Raw genomic sequence first — 23065 nt, forward strand, 5'->3', positions numbered from 1 at the left:
CAGAACCAGAGACCCATACCAGACCACTGTGAACAGAACCGGTGCCTGATTGACCCGCCGAGCAGAGAGAACCGCAGCTAAACTTGTTGACCAGATCCGTGACAAGGCCATTCCTTTCAAATTTATAGTGTGAGTACCCAGCTAGAACTGTGCAGAACCCATCTCTTAGCTCAAAATAATCTTATTCAAAACATTTAACCTGTCCAAAACTGCATCATAGAATCGTTTGTCCCTTCTCCAATTTTAAACCTGTAAAAGTGTCATTTGCCATTTTGAATCATTATTTCATTTCTGAAAAACTACCTTCATAAAATCGTCCGTATCTCTTGAACCGTTTGTGCTAGGAGATTTAACTTTCATTTTGAAGCTAAGATTCCCAGCTTTCCAACAATCTCTAAACCGACTTATAGCGCCTCCGTAATTGCGCTCGACGCACTCGGAAAAAGTGCCGCGATTTGACATTTTGCTTCATTTCAACCACGTGTAGAAAGCTCTGTCCTTTGCTTCCATTCCTGAAATCCGTTTTCAACCTGATAATCCCTCATTAATCATTGTTAGTGTGGACCTGAACTGATTTAAAGTATCTCTGACTCACCCTGAACCTCTAGAGGGAATTAAAATCAATTTTAGCATATTTCACTCCCTTGCAAATCACCTGAAAGTCTTTCGCCTGTGTTTCCAAATCATTCCTGGTGCTATAAGCTTGCTAGGGGGGAACTGAATTCGTATTGTACTGTGATTGTATTCCTGAAGACTGTGTGTGTTACTTCCATCTCCTTACATTGCATAGGGGGGGAGTGAATTGTCAGACAAAAAGTGATCATATTATCTTTTGCTGAAATCAAATCAAGTTTATTTCTGTACTGCCATTTATTCATCTTTGCATCTCCTTGAAACCATAAAGCATTCTCAGCTACCTTATCCTCTATACTACTCCTAAGTAATTAAACAAGTGTGCTAGTATAACATCATCCATTGTTGATCACTGTCATATGTCTAAGTGTGATATCAAATATTAATTTATTATAAAAGTGTGATATATATCTATTGTTTAATTTTTCAAATAAACCTTTTTAATTTGCAAAACAAACCTACTTCTTGGCTCAGTGGGGTCAGGGGGATTCTAAGAGAGGGGCGTTATACAAGGGTTCATCATCCAGACTATAACTTGTCATAAAAATATATAAATAAGGGCTTCCCTTGAGCAATCCCAGACAAGGCACTGACTGAGTGGGATTGCTGACTTGAAGTCACTTAACAGAATTGGGGGCTCGAGCCGTAGATTCTGGATTAGATCTATCACTTGTGCAGATTAATACAGTGTGTTAATTGACAGAATATATCAATTCTGTTGGATCACCACACCGTGTTACGCTGTAAAAACACCCCTCAAAGAAACGCTCTAAGGAAACGGTCTGTTTTGCAAAATAAAATACAAACTTCTGTAAGTCAGGAAGGAAATCAAGTTCCAGAATGACAACCTTGGTAGATATCAAAATAGCCAGAGAACACCTCTTACATAAGCTATTTGTGAGAGGTGAGGTGGCTCATCAGGACCAGGTGGTCTGGTTGCAGGCAATCACACCCCAGATCACTGAAACAGGGTCAGATATATGGAGAGATCTGGGTCCTTTACATGTGGCCCTGAGTGAACTATATATGGCCCCTAAGGCCAAGGATGAGCACAACAAGATTGCCAGGGTAGCGGCATATTTATATTTACATATGGGAGCCATACAGGACAAATGTGCTGAAGGCCAAGATCTGGCAAATAGGCAACTGATGGCATTAGAGAAGGCCCAATCTGACCTGGTCTCTTCTGAGCAGAGGCTGCAGAGGAGCCAGGAGTCAGAAAATTATAGTAGGCAGTATATTATTAAAATAAAGGAGGATATGGATATCCTGCAACAGGAAAAGTCTGACCAGGATAACAGTTTTCTGGCCTTGCAGAAGGAGTACCAAGAAGGTTTGGACACCCTACTGCAAAGCCAGAAAAAGCTGGAGCAACAACTGGACTTCAATAGGGCATGCGCAGAGCAGGTAGTCACCCTGCAAAGCCACCAAGATAGGGAGAAGACAGAGAGCAATAAACTGATTTTGAAAGACCTGGATACCCAGGCAGAGTTTGATCAAGAACGCCAGAAAGCTGGTGCCTTTCAAAGGCAGAGGGACGACCTGGCGGCACAGATGCAGGCTCTTAGTCAGGAAAGGGACACCTTAGGCCAGGAGGTCTGCCAATTAAAAGATAAAATTGAAAAAAATAACTTGGCCCTCCAGGGACTGGGTGACCTCCAAAAAGAGCATCAGAACTCGTTAATGCACACCAGGAGGGTGGAAGATGCTCTGGCAAGAAAGGAACAAGCCAGTAGGGATGGGACTCAGGAGGTAACCCTCCTGCAGCAAAGACTGGCCCAGTATTCCAGGACCAGCCAGGAAGCGCATAGAGGAAATGAGGCTCTCTGTCAGCACAATGATTGGCTCCAGCAACAGGTAGCCATGCAGGAGAGAGTCTAGTAAGGCCTTAACTGAGGAACTGAAAGCGCAGGCTCTTGTAATGCAACAGGGAGCAGGCGCTGACAGAGATGAAGTTTGCTGGGAAAGGGAAACACCTGAGCATAACCTCAGGAGCCCTAGTACCAGAGGCCTTCATCTCTCCCAGTCCTTGGACTCTGCCACCCCCATGTCCCCTGGCGCACACGAGCACAGGGCCACAGGGATGGCAGATTACTATCCAGCCAAAAGCATGGGGCTCATAGGCCAGTACCACCCAGGAATGGATGGGCGGGCATCCGGGTATGGGCACCTAAGCACAGTGCAATTTAGTGGGGAACCCCAAGAGAGTAGGCCCACTAAGGGCATCCTGAAAACCTCTGCCCAGTTAGGTCAGTTGGGGGGTACCCATCAAATCCTGGCAGCAAGGAGGGATCTGAAGACTCCTCTGAGCGGCCCAGGACACAGGAGACTAGGTCCCCACATTCTGCCAGCCATTCCCAGGCTTGCAGAATCTGGGAAAACCTGGAAGATCAGACGGGCACCTCTGGGAGCAGTGCATCTGAGTCCGAGGATGAGTGGACCAGGGTTACCCGAACCAAAAAGGCCAATAAGGCAAAAAGGGCCTTGGTTAAGGACCCTTTAAAGCAGATCAAGGCAATAAGGAGTGTCATCACCCCTTATCACAAGAACACCAAGTATTCTGTTTGGGAACACTTGGAGCTTTATGAGCAAATGATGGAGACTTTCCATTTGAAAGACAGCAGTAGCTGCATTCAGTATGTAAAATGGACATTCTCCCCAGAATACTCCAGTTACTTTGCGGGGCTGGAGGACCAAAATCATTCAAGATGGTCCACTTACAGGGCGGCCATCTTGAAACATTTTTCTGTTCACAGAAATCCCCAAGAGGTTTGCAAGGCAGCCTACAATTTGCAATGTGGGGAGGATCATGCCCCACAAGAATTTGTGCAGGAGTTAAAGTGTGCTTTTGCGCAGACTACAAAAAGGGTACGCATGGACAGTAAAGAATTTGTTAATACGTTTTTCCATGCCTTACCCAAATACATAATGACCCAGCTCGTGAGAGACTTTCACGAGAAAAGATCTTTAGACTGGGTCATTGAGCAAGCCACCCGCATCTATGAGGTGCAGAAACCGGTGGAAAATAAGAATCAGCCCAAAAACCCCAAGACCAACAGCACCCTGCTGCTGCCAAGGTGGCAGAGGTAAAGGTTGCACCCGTTTTAGACTTGGAGATGGGGGGGACCTAAAAACCTACCTGCACAGAATAATTCTCAGCCCAGAAGGCCCTCGGGCCAGTCACAGACAGGGAGTCAAGGAGGTAGTCCCACAAATGGGGTACCTCGCTCCCCTGACTATGTAAGTCCCCGTTACAAGGGAAACCGACCCATCCTGGATTATGTGTGGACTCCTCCAGCCCAAGGGGGGGGATCCAGCCAAGCACCTGACCGAGGGAACTTCCCTCCTAACTTCCCACAGGAGGGCAGAAATTCCCCAAAACACTGGGCAGAACTTTTTTCCCAGGTATCCACCCAATGTCCAACCCCAATACCATCCATCCTTCTTTCCCCAATTCCCTCAGCCCAGACAACCTAATCAGGGAGATGGGAGGCCAAGGGTGGAGGGGTACCCAAATCTTCCCAACCCGGGGTATTACCAGAGAAGGGATAGCTACCCTTCCCTGGATCAGCCCAGGGGAGAAAATAGAACCCCGTATCAGCATAAGCGGGTTTCACAACTTGAGCGCCAGGTTCAGAACATGGCACATGATTTGGGCCGCATGCTGAGTGTTATGAAGATGGCAGGCGGAGACAGGTAAGGTTTAAATAGTATTTATTTCAGGTTTTCAGGTTATTAGGAGGGAAGGAGACCCCCAGCATTAAGAGGCTCATCCTCATTCAGGCCCTGGCTCCAACTGACAAATATTAGAACGTAAGCAAACAATGTAACAACAACATTCCATGACATCACGCAGGATGATGTATAATACTGCTCTTCTCAATACATCATATTACATCAACGAAGACATCACAACACATCTTCCCCTTTTTTTAACTTAATCTATCACTATATATATTTATTATAAACTCAACACTACCTTGGTTTGAACATCTTATCCGGCTACCACCTCACACATGGCCTCTCTTTACGGTGGCAATTTTGTCTTTGTTCCACACCTGTCCACCAGTCTCTCCCACAGCACCGCTCATGACTGCCACGACTCTGACTGGATCAGAATAGAGAGAATCCCCTTTCTTGTTGACCAGACCCTTCCTTATCCTGACCCAATCTCCACACTCCACGCAAAGCTCTTTCTTTCCTCTCCTCATGTTCACACGCGTGACCCACTCTGACTTCTTTTTCACCAATGACTTTCTCACTTCATCAATGACTAGATCCATCTCCCTGCTCCTACCAAGCCATGGTGGACACGCCATGGAATACGGCTCTCATAAGCTCAAACGGACACAAACCGGTTGTGGAATGGGGTGCCATCCTCAAAGCCCACATTCTATTCTGTATCATGACCAGCTTGTCCAAACCACACTCCTTTCCCATACGTACACTCTCCATCACACATCTATTCATCCTTTCAACCACCCCATTTGACTCGGGATGATACAATGAAGTCCTTTTGTGGCCAACTCCACATTTCCTCAAATATTTTGTGAAGTTTTCCCCTATAAACTGGGGACCGTTGTCCGTCAATACAGTTTCAGGTAAACCTTCATTCGCAAAAATCTCCTGTAGGACCTTTATCATATTCTCACTAGTGATGTCTCTTACCACTTTAAAATCCACCCATCTGGAAAACAAGTCTACCACCAAAACAATATATTTTCCACGACCGTAACCCAGCTCCACGGGACCTAGTATGTCCATGGCAAGATCACTCCATATCCTAGATGGGAGACCGACATCCACCAATGGCTGCTTTTTGGCCACTACTCCCTTTCCTCTCTTGGCACATAACTGACAGTTTGCCAAACAATTTTCTATCTCCTTATCAAAACCCAGCCACCAATAATCTTCTCTTAGTACTCCTTTAGTTTTGGTAACACCAATGTGACCACTATGTGCCAGGTCTATTACTTTCTTTCTTAAACCAAACGGGACCACTGCCCTACCCCATCTGAACAAAATATTATCATTTACCGATAATTCATCCTTCACCTCCCAAAACGGCTTCATGCCCTCCGCCAATTCCACCTTGTTTGGCCATGCCGCAGATACAACATAGGGAATTACCCTTTTTATGATGTCATCTCTTTCAATTTCTTCCAACCACTCCTGTTTGGATACTATACCATCTGTGTTGACAAACACTAGTTCCATGTCCTCATTCTCCACAATTTCATGGTTTGCCGCCCTTACTCTCGACACACTGTCGGCCAAACCATTTTCCCTTCCGGGTATAACTTCCATCCTAAAACAGTGTGTCTGCATCCTGGTGACCCAACCTGCCACTCTGCGTGAAACTTTTTCTAAGCCCTTATTTTCAAAGATGGCTTTGAGGGGTTTATGATCAGTGCGTACTACAAATTCTACGCCCCACACAAAATTTCCGGCTACCTGTCTCTGACGGCCTCACCATCCCATCCTCATTGCCATTGTTATGAAGATGACAGGCGGAGACAGGTAAGGTTTAAATAGTATTTATTTCAGGTTTTCAGGTTATTAGGAGGGAGGGAGACTCCCAGCATTAAGAGGCTCATCCTCATTCAGGCCCTGGCTCCAACTGAAAAATATTAGAATGTAAGCAAACAATGTAACAACAACATTCCATGACATCACGCAGGATGATGTATAATACTGCTCTTCTCAATACATCACATTACATCAAGGAAGACAACACAACACTGAGGGCTCAACAGAACCCTCAGATGGGCATGCCAGCGCAGAATGCCCCAAACTCTGGACCTGGTGCTCCAGAACAATGACGGGGGCAGCACCCCGACAACCCACCGGTTCCCAGGGAGGAGGCACAAGAGGAAGGGGGATGTCCAGCCTTGGAGGAAGCTGCCTTCCCCACTTGTAAACAGCCCCTGGAAACCCAGGAACCGGAAACAAAATCTCCTGCCCCTGAAAGTGTGCCCCACAATGAACAGAGGGGGGGTAGGAGAAACAAAGTACCCAAACAGACCCACTTTGAGGAGGAGGTACAGATCTTCCAATTTGAGGGAGAGGGATCCCAAGAGGATCCTTGGGAAAGGATCTTCTCCTTCAGAGATGAGGGAACTCCCCCAAAGGAAAAATGGGTCCCAAGGGATTCCAATCCAAACTGGGTATATGTGGGGATTGAGCTGTCGCCGCCTATCATCCTATCCCAGAACCAACAATATCAAAAACCCCTGGTTCAAACCCATCCTGGTGACTGCCTCCAAAAAGGGGGGGGGCGGCCCAGAACCGGAACTAGGGGAACCTAAAACTGCATCAATAGACTGGGTAGATGTGGGGATTGAGCTGTCACTGCCCATCATTCTATCCCAGAACCAACAATACCAAAATCCCATGGGTCAAACCTATCCTGGTGACTGCCTCCAAAAAGGGGGGGGGGGCGGCCCAGAACCGGAACCAGGGGAACCCAAAACCATTTCCAGTTGCCAACTTTTTCTTTCAGATTCCCAAGGCTCTCCACAGAATTCTGCCCAAATTTCTTCTCTCTCAATGTCCAAAACCAGAAAGTTAGCCCACCAGTTGTCCAGAAATGTGCATTATCTATGCCCCCTTGAGGAGAAGGAGGGAAGATATTATGCCCCGGTACAAGTACAGGGGCAGGGTACAATGTTGGCACTGGTGGACACTGGATCCCAAGCTACCCTTCTGTCCAGAAGGGCCTTTGACGAACTAAATGCAGGAAGGGGGAGAATTACCGTATTCCTCTCACCTCTCTTCCTGGACAGCTTCAGAACTTTGACGGGAAGGAAATTCCCATCTAGGGGACTGCAGATTTGGACATCAAAATTGGGCAACACAAGGTGAAACACCCAGTCATAGTAGTGACTCCAGAGGGCACCCCTTGTTTACTAGGGAATGACCTCCTGAGAAGGTTGTCACCCCTAATAGATTGCGTAAACAGGGTCCTCTGGACCCAGACTAGCCGACCAATAAAACTAAAACAGAGTGTCAACCATGTTAGTTTAAACGGCACATGCCACATGGCTGAACAAAAATCTGACCAAGTAGAATTTCACTTCCAGAATAGCCAAATTCCAGACTGGTGATGGGGGGTCCTCTCTATTTCTGAAAATCAACCTTCCTTCCAGTTTAAGGTGGTATTCCACACTGGAAGGAAACACTCTGAAATTCTTTACTAATCCACAATCAGACACTCCCACTCCTATGGTCCAGAAAGATGTGAAATCAGCTCAGAGTCTGGTTGATATTCAGCAAATTGGAGAGCAGTTGTTCATCCCTGTTCAGTTAAATGATGGAAAGGACTCTGTTCTCGCTCGAGTGTGTGTGAACAACGGTAAGAGCTTCATTAGCGAAGCCATGTTCCGCCAACTCCCAAAAGGTCCAGCCATTCCCACATTCAAACTGATAGACAAATGGGAAATGGACCTCGAAGCACCCAATTCCAAACATCTCCTGCCAAGCAGGTGTATGCTCAAAATCTCCATTGGCAAAAAGAGCATAGTCCATAATTGTAGGGTTGTGCGAGAAGTCACTGCCGCCTTTTACTTAGGCAGTGATATTCTCAATCGCTTTGCCATTAGTTTGGACCTAATAAACTTCAAATCTTGGTCCCGATTAGCGGATAATCCCATGGGCTTTGATGATCCAGAGAAAGCATTTAGGTCAGCCCAATTGCTACCTTATGCAGTTGAAATTCAGGTTAAAGAGGAAGTCACACTCCCAGAAAGGACCCGACAATTCTCCCTGGGAGTGAAAATTAAAAGAGGACAAAAATTGAAAAACCCTGATGCTTATATTCATCTAAATGCTTCTCTCCAACAGCAAGGGTTGGGGGTAAACCTAACTCCACTAGTCAATCTAGAACATGACACCATTCCAATAGAGGTGGATAACAGCGACTTAAAGAGTATTACTCTAGCCGCGGGCACCATTATTGGAATGGCGGTTGATGACCGACATTTCTCCATTGATTTAGGAAATGAACTGTTAGGACCAATCCCCAAGGACTGTTTTGACAGTGACAGTGATGACAATGCAACACCAGACAGGATCTTTACTCGGCATGGGGGGAACTTCCTGGTGTACACTTCCTGTCCTTATGGCAAGGAAGATGTGACTTGTGACTTCAGAAGGGATGAGGTGATTTTCCAGGTCCATGAGGGCTGCCTTTCCCACCTGAAGCCACCAGTCCAAATCAGCACTCTGACCAGGGACTTCTTCACCCAGCTGGAGGAGGCCGCTGAGATAGCAAAACCAGAAGTCTTTCCAGGCTTCAGGCAGATGGTGGAAGAGAGAGTCAACCTAGCTGATGCCTGTGTGACTCTGGAACAGAAGCAAAAGTTGAAACAAGTTTTCTTGGATTTCCAAGATCTCTTTGCGGTAGACTCATATGACTGTGGTCACATCCACACAACAACAATTCCCATGGACCCTGGCATGACTCCAGTGTTTGTGAAGCAATATCGCTTGCCTCTCGCATCAATGGAGTCCCTTACTGAAATAATTAAGAACCTTGAGTCCCGGGGGATAATCCGTCCAGTACACAGCACCTTCAATAATCCGGTGCTGGGAATATTGAAGCCAAACGGCCAGTGGAGACTCTGCGCCGACCTTAGGGAGCTCAACAAATGGGCCCATACTTCCCAATGGCCTCTTCCCTACATTGACCAAGGGCTGGCCCAGATTCAGGGTTCACCGGTATTCACTGCAATAGACCTGACCAATGGATACTGGACCGTGCCTGTCAGTAGGGAGGACCAATACAAACTGGCTTTTACCTTTGGGGGCCAGCAGTACACATGGGCCCGGACTCCCTTCGGATACCTCAACTCCGGCAATGAATTCAACATTTTTCTGCACAAGGCCATGCCTGACCTGGGTGCGAGGGGTAACCTGTCTTATGTAGATGATGTCCTCATTAAAAGCCCAACTGTTGAGGAACACATAGCAGAGATCCGTTATGTCCTGACCCAGTTGAGGGCCGCCGGAGCAAAACTTTCCTTCCAAAAAGCACAGTGGTGTAGAACACGTGTACATTTCTTGGGGCATGAGATTACTTCTCAGGGTCTCTGTCCCCAGGAAAAGAAGGTGGAAGCTCTCCAGAAACTAAAGGATCCCACAACTCTGCGGGAACTAAGGAGCCTCCTTGGACTGACTAATTACAGCAGAAAGTTCATTGAGGGCTATGCAGAGATCACCAGACCCCTGATTCATCTTTTGAAGGGGGGGTCAAGTGGGAATGGGGTCCAGAACAATCCGAGGCAGTAAGACAACTCAAAAGAAGCCTCTCAGAAACACCTTGCCTAGTTTACCCTGTCAGAAACAAGGAGTCTTTCCTGGAGACAGGGTTCTCTAATACGTGCTTGACGGCAGTATTATACCAAAAGCATGACAAGGTCAATAAAGTAATCTCCTATGTGTGCAAAACTTTATCCTCTGTGGAGGAAAAATTCAACGATTGTGAGAAGGCACTCCTGGCAACGGTGTGGGCATTGAAGAATTACCGCCCGTTCATCCAGGGGGAACACATCATAGTGGAGACTCCACACCAGCCTCTGCAATATCTCCAAAGTGACAGAATCCGGGCCGGAAATGTGAGTAATTCCCGAATTACTTCCTCAATTCTGTCAATGCAAGGCTTTCCTGTGGAGGTCAGATATGGCCAAAACAAGAAAAGTCCCCTCGCGCAAGGTCTGGCTGACTTGCATGATTGTGCCAGGGAAAACTGTCTTGAGGACGAAAGTCTAAAAATCAAGGACAACATGGAGGCCTACCTTAATTCCTCACACAAAGTCTTTGAAGAAGACAAGTGTGAGGGAATGCCCATTGTCTATGTGGATGGATGCTCTTACCATGTTGACAACAACGGGGAAAAAGAACTGGTGGCCGGCGTAGGGAATGCGTGGGTGAATGAGTCTCCAGAACCCTCTGCTGGTTACAAAATCGGTCCCCAAAGTAGTCATGTAGCAGAGTGGATGGCTGTGCGTCAAGCCATCCTCACTGCTGTCCAACATCAACTCCACGAACTGGTCATAATCACGGATTTGGATTATGTACGGAACGGGTTCGTGGAGCACCTGGTTAATTGGAAAACCAGAGGCATGCAATGTGCTAACAACAAACCCTTGAAACATGGGAAGTTAATCCAAAATATTGATGATCTTGTCACCTCGAATGGGATGACCATCTACTGGAAGAAGATCAAGGGTCATTCCAAAGTAGAGGGACCAGACAAAACTCGAAATGACTTAGCTGATCAGCTGGCCAAAAGCGGGGCCATCCAAGGAAATCTAATAGAGATTGAGTCCCTGTTGGGGGAAATCCAGGTCACTGCTATCACTAGGTCCCAGACAAATGCTCACAATGATCTTTCAACTGCACAATGGAGTAAGGAGATCCCAGATGCTGATTTGATTACGGCTCAAAAGGGGAATCCAATAATTGGTAAATTTTACCAACACATTGAGGACCCTGAGAACTTTCCCCTGACGGATACCGATTACATTGGGAAAGAGAACCTTAGAGTGTTGATGAAATGTCCAAAAATGTTCCGAATACAAGACGGTTTGTTGGTAAGGAAATCCCAAGCTGGCCAAGATCAGTGGGTGGTCCCTACCTCATTCCGAAGCCTGATGTTAAGTCACACCCATGATGCAGCCACCGCCGGTCATAGGGGGTTTCATACAACACTTGAGATCTTATGAGAGGTTGCTTACTGGCCACACATGGGGCAGGACCTCGACCAATACTTGAAGGGGTGTCTGGTGTGTGCACAGTTTCAGCCATCATCCCTCACACACCGTGCGCCTCTCCAAAAGAGGGGGATGACACTGCCATGGTCAGATTTGCAAATCGACTTCGTAGGCCCTGTGATTTGCTCATCTAGGGGAAACAAGTACATGTTGACGGTCACATGCTTGTTTACCAAGTGGGTGGAATGTCTCCCGGCCCCAAACTGCAAGGCAGAAACAGCAGCTGCCCTGATGATTAACCACATCTTTTCCCGTTTTGGTCTACCTCAAAGGATTGAGTCAGACAGAGGTAGCCATTTCATGTGGGAGATACTGGGGGCCAAAAGGAAGCTACATATTGCTTACCGGCCAGCCTCTTCTGGTGCAGTGGAGAGATACAACAGAACCATTGTGAGCATATTAAAAAAGTTTGTGGCAGATTCTGGGCCAAGTTGGGATATCTGATTACCTCTGGTCCTAATGGCCATCAGATCTACCCCTTCATCTGCAACCAAAATATCACCATTTGAGTTGATGACTGGACGCAAGATGGTGCTTCCCCAGCATTTTCTCTACAGGACCCAAGAGCAGACATTGATCGATGCCTCCACAATTCATGAGTATGTGGAGAATTTGAGGAAACACCTCCAACATGCTTTTGCCTATGCTCAGCGGAATCTAGAAAGATCAGCTGATATCATGAAAACTCACTATGATTTGAAAACCACCAGGAAGGAATATAAGGTGGGGGACCGGGTCTATCTATACAATTTCCAAAGGAACCAGGCCAAACAGCGAAAATGTTTGCCTACATGGAAGGGACCTTGTGAAATCGTGGACAAGATCTCCCCAGTTGCTTACAAGATCTGCATCCCCAAAGGTAGTGTGGCAGAAGGGGAAGACAAGTGGGTCCATATATATCAGTTAAAGTGTTGCCATCCCAGGCACGCTCTGCAACAACTGGAGGAGTCCTTTGCAATACCAGAGGGGGCCGCTCCAGAGTAATTCAGTTCCAACCCTAAAATATTCCACATATCAAAAATATAGTAACATGATGTAAATGTCTCCTAATTATATCCTGTTCTTAAAATAAGACTGCCAAATATATCATGATGTATGAAATGTATCTGTTCGCCACACCATTAATAGTGGTGGAAAAATGTCTAGGAATGTGTATTGCCGCTTTGCTTTGACATCTTAGGAGAAAGAAAACCCGGAGACTGACCACGGAAGACGACCTGGAGACCGGGAGCAAAGATCCAAGGGGCCCGGGGGTACCGCCCAATACTCCCATCAGGACCGGCAAGGAGAACCGATCGATCCATCCTGATGGAGGAAAAGATGCTGAACTTTGTCATCTGTGGAATCGAAAGAAGATGAGGCGGACATCCCAGATCTTGCGAGTTCCATCAGTGAAAGATCAGAATGGCCATCGCAAGAGGGGGGGCTTGTGGGATGTTTTTAACCCATGCATCCAAGCCGTACCACAAAACTGTGCATTACTGGCATTGAAAACATCATGATGGCCAGAACTCCCCAGAAAGTGCACAGGGAAACATGAAGAATAGCTTGCCACCCATTTTTGCCTATGTTTGTGAGCACAGGATAGCACTGCCTAAAACCACCATTGGGCTACACACACAGTAGCCTGAAACCATTGGGACCATTCCCAATGATTTCAGGCTACTGTGTGTGTAGCCCAATGCTGATTGCCAAAAGCAACCCAGAGCTGTTGGGAATTCATTTTCTTGATGTCAAAAATTTGCTAAAATCTTGGCTCACAAGACCACTCTAAAGATTCAACCTTCTTGTGGGGTGTTCCATATCACCACTCTACTGTAAGGATTCCCATCAAAACAATGTTAAACAAGGATTATATACTATCAAGTAAAATCCCCTTTTTGAAATTAATTCAAGACAGATCCTGAAAATGGGTGCAGTACCGGCATTGGACACAAACCAGCGCTAGCGGTCTAAACTCTGACTGGGGACCTGTATTGCAGAAGCTAAACAGCATCCTGAGCTAGCTGGGACTTTAAAGGTTTGTTCTCAGGAGGCAGTCTGATTCAATTAAAACAGTTCAAAGGGCCTCTGTCCATGGGAAGCATTCACACCAGCCCTTATCAGCAACAGCCCATGAGATCACATGGTCATGCTAACCAAATGCAGAGTGGCCCCCTGGTCTGCTGACCTCAGTCAACACAGTAGACTCTTTCGATTGAATAGGGTATGCAGATTTTAGGTGCTTACTGTCAACACACGGCTCTGGGAGAAGCCAGACATGTGATCTCTGACTCACCAAGCTTCTGGGGGCGGACACAAACACTGAAGTGAAGTGAATTGAAGGCAAATATATGTTTTATAAGAATACTGATAACTAATTGTAACCAGATGACAGAAATGTACAACTTTGGGATCTTTAAAATTACACATTCGCTCCCAGTTCAAGACTAGGCTGGTCGCTCTGTGATGTTCTGAGGCAAAACCCCGGGAATTATGAATGCTGCAAACACTGTATTTATGCTAGAGACACGATAACTTAGATTAATATGCTCAGGAAGAAGGTACAGGTCTGTGTAAAGATTTGATGAAAAACCAATGTTGCAAAAGCTACCAAAAACGAAAATAAGTTGTCATTTTTGAATGCAAGCTCTTAGAAACATCAGAGTTGGGCCAGAATGTACCATATGTAATCTGTAACATGTACATGTAATGTCGACCACTTGGGTATCTGGGAAATATGTTTAGTTATGAAAATGATTTTCTAAAGCAAAAGCAAAGGGGCGTTTCTTCAATAGACTGTAAGACTCTGACTCACTCTGACACACTATCCCTTCTCAAATCAGGTCACAGAGAATCTTTGACCTATCAGATCACGAGTGGGTTGGGCATAGAAAGTTAGCATCCACACCCATTTTCAAAAGACATAAAAAGAGCCACTGGAAGCCAGACAGGGACATTCATTTTCCAATCTTCAACTGAATTCCTGCACAGCACGCTGACAGAGAACTCCAGAATCCAGAACTCCAGAGATCCAGGCTAACTCCAGAACAAAAACTCCAAAGAGCTGAACTCTTCAGCAGGCCTCAAAATCTTTTGCAAACCATTCAACCGCCGGGCTGTGCGGTTTGCTGCTTGCTAAGAGTCCTGTGTATCCAGAACAGAACCAGTACCCAGAAAACAGTGCGGTATCCAGAATCCACTTGATCCAGACCAGCAGAACCAGAGACCCAGACCAGACCGCTGTAAACAGAACCGGTGCCTGATTGACGAGCAGAGAGAACCGCAGCTAAACTTGTTGACCAGATCCATGACGAGGCCATTCCTTTCAAATTTATAGTGTGAGTACCCAGCTAGAACTGTGTAGAACTCATCTCTTAGCTTAAAATAATCTGATTCAAAACATTTAACCTGTCCAAAACTGCATCATAGAATTGTGTGTCTGTTCTCTGATTTTAAACCTGTAAAAGTGTCATTTGCCATTTTGAATCATTATTTAATTTCTGAAAAACTACCTTCATAAAATCGTCCGTATCTCTTGAACCGTGTGCTAGGAACGAGATTTAACTTATAGTGCCCCCGTAATTGCGCTCGACGCACTCGGAAAAAGTGCCGCGATTTGACATTTTGCTTCATTTCAACCATGTGTCGAAGATCTGTCCTTTGCTTCCATTCCTGAAATCCGTTTTCAACCTGATAATCCCTCATTAATCATTGTTAGTGTGGACTTGAACTGATTTAAAGAATCTCTGACTCACCCTGAACCACTAGAGGGAATTAAAATCAATTTTAGCATATTTCACTCCCTTGCAAATCACCTGAAAGTGTTTCGCCTGTGTTTCCAAATCATCACTGGTGCTATAAGCTTGCTAGGGGGGAACTGAATTCGTATTGTACTGTGATTGTATTCCTGAAGACTGTGTGTGTTACTTCCATCTCTTTATATTGCATAGGGGGGGAGTGAATTGTCAGAGAAAAAGTGATCATATTATCTTTTTCTGAAATCATATCAGGTTTATTTCTGTACTGCCTTTTATTCATGTTTGCATCTCCTTGAAACCATAAAGCATTCTCAGCTACCTTATCCTCTATACTACTCCTAAGTCATTAAACCAGTGTGCTAGTATAACATCATCCATTGTTGATCACTGTCATATGTCTAAGTGTGATATCAAACATTAATTTATTATAAAAGTGTGATATATATCTATTGTTTAATTTTTCAAATAAACCTTTTTAATTTGCAAAACAAACCTACTTCTTGGTTCAGTGGGGTCAGGGGGATTCTAAGAGAGGGGCGTTATACAAGGATTCATCATCCAGATTATAACTTGTCATAAAATATATAAATAAGGGCTTCCCTTGAGCAATCCCAGACAAGGCACTGACTTAGTGGGATTGCTGACTTGAAGTCACTTAACAGAATTGGGGGCTCGAGCCGGGAATTATGGATTAGATCTATCACTTGTGCAGATTAATACAGTGTGCTAACTGACAGGATATATAAATTCTGTTGGATCACCACGCCGTGTTACACTGTAAAAACACCCCTCAAAGGAACGCTCTAAGGATACAGTCTGTTTTGCAAAATAAAATACAAACTTCTGTAAGTCAGGAAGGAAATCAAGTTCCAGAATGACGACCTTGGTAGATATCAAAATAGCCAGAGAACTGGGGTCAGGGGGATTCTAATAGAGGGGCGTTATACAAGGGTTCATCATCCAGATTATAACTTGTCATAAAAATATATAAATAAGGGCTTCCCTTGAGCAATCCCAGAAAAGGCACTGACTTAGTGGGATTGCTGACTTGAAGTCACTTAACACTTCCCATTGAGCCCTATGGGGGCTCAAATGGGAATGGGGAATGGCCCTGGTGAATGGGGAATTACCGGTCCCTCTGACCTCGGAATGGACCAGTAATTGCTCCATTCACCAGGCCGGAGTTGGAACGAGTTTGGAGGCAGCCATGCTGCAAATAGCGGCATGGTTACCTCAAAACTGGTAATGAGGGCCAGTGTTTCCCTTTGACAGTTCAGCCAGCCTAGGAACACTCCCTCAGCTGGAAAAAGGAGCTGAGGGAGTGCTCAGTGTTTCACTGGGCTGGCTCCTCCATAATGGGTGAGGGGGCCAGTGGGTGGACGCCCCCTCACCCATTATCGATGAGCCAGCAGGCTTGGACTGTCCTATAGGGCAATAGGGCGATGACCGTACCAAAAATGCAAAATGCTAGTGTAGGCCAGTCAAAATGGGCCACTTTTTTGGACAATGTGGTCCAGTTTGAGGAGTTACTTCTCTATGCAGCTAGTAGTTTTGACCATTGTTGCTGAATAAATATTCTTTTAATATCACAATTTGTTTACATTTCAACAAAAAACAACCCCTTGGTTACTATTCAAACAGTCTGTGACTAAAGGACTGAATATCCATTTGCAACTGCTGGCCATTTTTTCATTGGTGCCCAAGACCGTTTTATGGTCCAGTCTGACCATGTGAGCTGCCCCCTCCCATTCCCTCCAATCTAAAAAAGATGTTTTTTTTTAACATTTCATACTGGGCTCTGGCGCCCCCCCTAGGAGGTGGCCGCAGCCCCCCTGGGGGGGCGCGCCCCACAGTTTGAAGACCTCTGCCCTAGCGGGTGCTTCGTGGCCAATGGTCCTCCTTTTTCTTATGCATTATGTGCACAAACCCATCGCTCAAATCCTGGGGAATTGTTGGTGTGGAATATGGCGGGTATTACATCTAGATTAGACTATTCTGAGTCTGGCGCAGAGAAGCTCTAGGGGACGTTGCCATGGAGGTTGTGTATCCTGGTCAAGTCCCTCTATGTGAGCAAATCCTCCCATCTGGAGTTTTCCTGCCCTTTCCTGCAGGGGTTGAGAATCCACAGAGGGGGAAACAGTGACATTTTGGTGGTCAACTTTTATAATAGTCCCCAGGCTGAATTTGGCAAAAACTGTCTTTCTATTTTAGCCACTGCAATGGAGGACTTGGTCAGCCGGGCGGCTGCAAACATCATATTTCTTATTTGGGGAGGAGGGGGACTTTCCTGTCTACCTGGGCAGTGGGTTAGGTGTGACTCTCTTTGAAGATGATTTTGTGGGTATCTTTCCCCCTACTATGAGAGATGTTAGAATAGGGGGGGGCCAGGTTATGAAAGTTCCTCTATTCCTGGGGGATGCGGGCGGTCAATGGTCATTTTCCTGAAGATGTTTCCGGGGAACCTTACTTTTTTTTCAACTCTTGGTCGCTCTAGGATTGATTATTTGTGTGTCCCAGTAAAATTACGGGATAGTGTTATTGGGTTCAGGTTGCTGGATGGTATATGTAGCAATTATTTTCTGATCTGAGTGGAGCTTTGGCTTTAGGGTAGGTCTTTCTCCCTGGGTCTATCTAACGTGTCCCCTGGGTTCTTCAAGCTTCTGTTAAATCCAGTCAGTGGATTGTGAGAGCCTGCAGAGAGATATTGTCTTACATAATAGGCTGTTTTTTAACATCTTCTGTATAGCAATTTAAATAAGGGTGATGTTTGGTCTGACTTCTCGCTACTCCTGACCAACCTTTCGGCCTCATTTATTTTGGGATGGAGGGAGGTAAGAAGGAAGAACAGTCCACATCCCAGGTGTTTTAATGCTGAGTGTGTCAAAATGAAGTCTTGCCGGCTGAGACCTTTGGAGAATCCCTTGTCTACAAGGTTTGATGTTATCATGGCTCGAACTATTCATAAGAAAGCCATAGCTCATAGAAGCGTGAAATTGAAACAGAGGCTTGGGAAGAATGGGTCACTTCTGTCACAAATGATGTCAAACTATTTTGGGATATTGTTATTCATGGGCCCTTTTATAAATGTAAGGTTGATGGCTCTTCTGGGAGGGTTTCTGACCAGGACTGGGTAGCCCGTTACTCCTCTTTATATAGTCCGGGGGGATGGGATGACTGACTGGCCCAGTCTGTTTTGGATTCTAATCAGTCATCAGGCACTATGGAAGACATTAGTTTCACTGCTGAGGAAATTATGTTAGCTATTAAGAATGAAGGTAGGAATAAGGCCCCTCTGGATAATGTCCCCGCAGACGTGTTTTTGGCAAAACTAAATCTGTGGTCCCCAATCTTGGCATTGGAGTTCAATGATGTATGTGCTGGAGGTCCCACGCTGTGATTCATCCATCAGTCTATACGATGGGGGCAAGGGCACTACCAGCATCATATAGGCCAATTTCTCTCCTAGATTCTGTATTTAAGATCTTGAGAAGGCCCCTTCTTGGGATATTGGAGTCCTGGGTGGAGAGCACAAACAACTTCTCCCCTATCCAGTTGGGTTTCAGACCTGGTTTGGGAACCGCAGAGCAGGCCTTAAACCTTTACTGGTGGTGGCACATTCATTAATCACCAAGGAGGAGCCTTTCGTTTTGGTTTTCATGGATCTGAGCACTGTGCTTGACAAGGTTAATCATGCTGGGCTGTGGAGCGCACTCAGATCCATGAATTTCCCCCGTGCCTTGGTGGATCTTTTGGATGGATTGCATCTCTCGGCAGTGGCTTGTGTGAGGAGTGGTAATAGGCATTTACCTTGACTTGCATATGCAGATGACACCGTTGTATTGGCTCGCACTCCCAGATCCCTACAGTGCCTTGATGACGAGTATGCCTGATTTATGCATACTCTGGGGCTGAAGATCAATGCCCAGAAATCGGCTGTCATAGTCTGCATTAGAGGGATGCTTCCCAGAGGGTTTCAGCTATCTGCTGCAAGGGGGAGTTAATCCCTAGAGTGGACCATTTTGATTACCTGGGGTGAGATTTTCATCGAACTTTGAGGCTGAGGCACATATCGAGAAGCAGGCCCTAAGATTCAAACCTGCCATTTGGTGGGGGGGCGTTAGTTTAAAACAAAGCCAATCGAGCTGGTGCTCAAAGTTTTTCATGGTAAAGCCTCTTGTGGCAAGATATGGTATGGAGCTGTGGGGATTTGGCAAAATTTAACCTATGTATGGGACTGAGAATATCTTTTTAAAGAGCATTTTGGGGTTACCTGGGTCTGTTCCCAATTTTGCAGACCACCAAGAACTGGGCTGCGGGTTGTTTAGCGATCTGGTTGCATCCTTACCGGTCAGACGCTGGTTTAGCATTTGAGGGAATACTAAAGCTATCTTGACCCAGGAACTAATTAGCTATCTTTGCTTAGAGATCTCTATCTGGAGATCCCCTGGCTTAGACATGGAAATGCTTTGTTAGTGGAGGCGGGTGTTGGTCACTGTTTTTCTACCACTGCTTTTTCATCTATTAGGGTCGTAAAATATGCAAAGGCAAACGTACTCCAGTTTATTCAGGACAAGTGAGAGTCCTTGGGGCTTATGAGACCAGCCAAAAGAAAACATTCAATCATCACGTCCTCTGGTTTGCACAAATATCTGAGCTGGGCCCAGCAGTCGTCTCAGTGCATCCTTGTTTCTAAGGCACGCTTTAATTGTATTCATTTAAAAGCTGTGGTGGCGGCTTGGTCTAAGGCAGCGGTATTCAAACTGTAGGGCGTGCCCCCTCAGGAGGCCGTAGGTGTATCCCTGGGGGGCCGTGAGATTTTAGATTTGTACATTTGAAGAAATGGAAATGGGCGGCTTACATGGTCGGGGTGAAGCGTGTGTGTGTAGTGTACCTGTGGTGTGAGGTACCAATTTATGGGGCAATGCTTTCAGAAAATGTGAGCACTGTAAAAGTGTCAATCCTCTGGGAGGAACCTAAAAGAAATAAGGGTCAATTTTCTAGTTGCATTACATTGTGAACTTTTGGAGCCAGATAAACGTGTGATGGGGAATCTGTAAGTAACATGTAACAATGTACCTGGGGCAATACGACAATGGCCTAAAAAAATAGGCAATGTGAAATTGCTGGGGGAAATATCCTTAAAGCAAAGCAAAGTAAGAGTGGCAAGGGGTAATGTACTGGGGCTGTGTGAAAGTGGCATATGACAGTGTTAAAATGTCATGAGCCAGTGTTCAGAGAATGCAAAAGTGGCATGATAATGGAGCAACAATCTTGGGCAATGTCAATGTGGGCAAGGGTGTTCATTTGGAAATAAGGTCAAAGTGGCATGCATCAGGTTTCTGAGGCATGCAAAATTGACAGTGGACAATGGTCTGAAGGTAATGTGAAAGTGGCAAGTGTTGATGATCGGGAGGCATTTCAAATGTGCCATTGCTCAAGTGACAGTGGAATCAAGTAAGATGGAAATGGCATTAGGCAATTAAGACACTGCATGTAGCATGGGAAATGTTATGGGGCAATATGGATGTGGCATGGGACAATATTATGGGGGAAAATAAATGTGTCATTGAGCATATATCTGGGGGAAATGTGAAAGAGGCATGGTGCACAGGATAGTGTTCAGCAGCATGTGAACATGAAATGGGATGCTATCCTGTGGAAATATACAAGTAGAATGGGGCAGTGTATTTGGGCCAAAGTGTTATTGGGCAGTGTTGATGAACAGTGTGGAAGTGGTCCGGAGAAAGTTCAGAAAAAATATCATAGATGTCCAGTAAAAAATGTCATGCCTGTACCCTGGGCCCCCCAGAACCAATTTCAAACTGTCTGGCTATTTACGCAATTTTTCTTTTTTAAGTATGCTCTACAATACTACATTTTAACCCATTATTAAAAAAAAAAAATCACGGGGGCAGTCACTATGCCATTTTTGGGGGAAATAGTTATGCCGCTCCACTTAAAAAATTCACCAGCCGCCACTGGCTTTTGGTCTGTGTTGAGAATGGGATGGGCGGAAACCATGGGATAGTGGTGGGAGCAGGGTGGGGAGAGCCCAGGGTGTGTGATGGGGTGGGGAGAGCCCAGCGACTTTGATGGGAGCAGGTGGCGGTGCGCAATACATGCTGTCAATTTGGCATTTTGGGGGGCAGCCTGCCCATATTTTGCTCAAGGGGGGGGGCAGGCCAGAAATGTTTGAAGAAGGGGAACGTGGATCAATCATGTGTGCTCTGAATGGGCGCCTAAAGAACATTTGTCACACATATTTTTTTCTTGGCCGCTTTTTCAGTGATAAGGCTGCACACATTGAAACATGTTCTGCAGGGTTTCGGTTTTGCATTATCTCTTACGGGTAGACTCTGTACACGTGGGCTGGGCCTTATTGATTTTTTTCAAACACACTTGTCTTTCAGTGAATTTATATCAAGGTTTGTTGGATCCTGAACTTAGTGGTTTTGTTTTTAAGGGTTCTATTATGGTGGACATGTTAGATCACAATTATTTTAATTTGTGTTTGTAATATTGTTGTTTGCTTATTTTCTGCTGTGTGTTTATGGTATGCTTTGTTTTACCGAAATAAACAATAAACAAACAACCCCTTTTGCCCAATGCCCGTAAAGTGGTTGGCTCTTCTTTGTCAAATTATATTTGAAATATTGACACTCTTTTTGCACATTATTACGTTTTTGAAAGTTTGAATGTCAGGGCTGATGTTATTGGAAGGAGGACTAAAGGTGGAGGGCACACGTAGACCGGTTCTATCTGATTATCTGATGGAGGTTACCAGGTGATTTTGGCAAATCATTTTTTAATCGTATACTGTGAAAAAACCTTTTAGGCCTAACAGTAAGTTTAAAGAAATTGGTTCTAGTGCTGGGGACAAAACTCAAACCTTTTGCCATACTAGATCTTTCAGCCCGTGTTATTAAATGTGATGCCAAATTAAAGACGGGCATTGTGGCACCCTTGGTTTTTTTGAATTTCGTACAACTGCTTGGAATTCAGTTGATGTGTTTTCTTGTGCCAGAATCTGGTACGTGGTGTTCGATAATTCCCCTTACTACATCTGGAGCGGCATCTGGGGAAAAGGGATATTATAAGCCTCCCTAATTTCTGCGGTGGCCAATTCGCCAGTATGTGATCCTATGGCTGATATATTTCATAGTGAATTTACCCCTTTTGCCATCACTGGATTCAGTATAATACCCCACCTGTAGATACTGGTAAGTTTATTATTTGGTGAATGTATGACAATCTTTTTGAAATGTATCAATTTTCTTATTTCTATTTACATCTCAACATGTCCCCAGGAATATGTATGTATTGATTATAATATAGATGTTTTTTCATAAATTGAGACAAAGTTTTGTGCAAAAGAATACATGCTAAGAAGTAGTTTGTCTGTACACATTGTTATTTGAATATTATTGAAACCTGAGGGGTGCAGGCCTTTTTAGAGCCCCTCCTTTTTTATAGGTGAAATTAGAATATTAGATAGACTTTGTCTTCTGAGTAACTCAGACACATCATCTTGCCAAGCTGTTAGTCCACAATTCAGATAACGCAGAGAAGACTGTGAAAGACCAATGATGAGTTAAGGTATCATTTAAAGTGACAATGTATCTTCTTAGTTCATGAAGTTCACAGACTGTAAATAGTTCAACAAGTTGCAAGTTCTTTTCCGGTGGGTGGCAGAGGAAGCCAAAGTTGTATATTTAACTCTTGCATATGTCCCTTTTTCTTTGCCAATTTCTATATGTTGATAAGCTTTGTGGTTAGGCAAGACTCATTATTTGAGCACTCCAAATACTGAACAGGATTCTTGTAAATCTAGTCACTCAACAACCTAGCAAACAGCAACTTTACCAATAGTGTAAGTACCTTTTCCAACCAGGAATGCTAACTTTTAAATTCACTGGTGAG

This window comes from Ambystoma mexicanum, chromosome 2q (assembly GCF_040938575.1).
Source record: "Ambystoma mexicanum isolate Mex_15411 chromosome 2q, UKY_AmexF1_1, whole genome shotgun sequence".
Classification (NCBI taxonomy): domain Eukaryota; kingdom Metazoa; phylum Chordata; class Amphibia; order Caudata; family Ambystomatidae; genus Ambystoma; species Ambystoma mexicanum.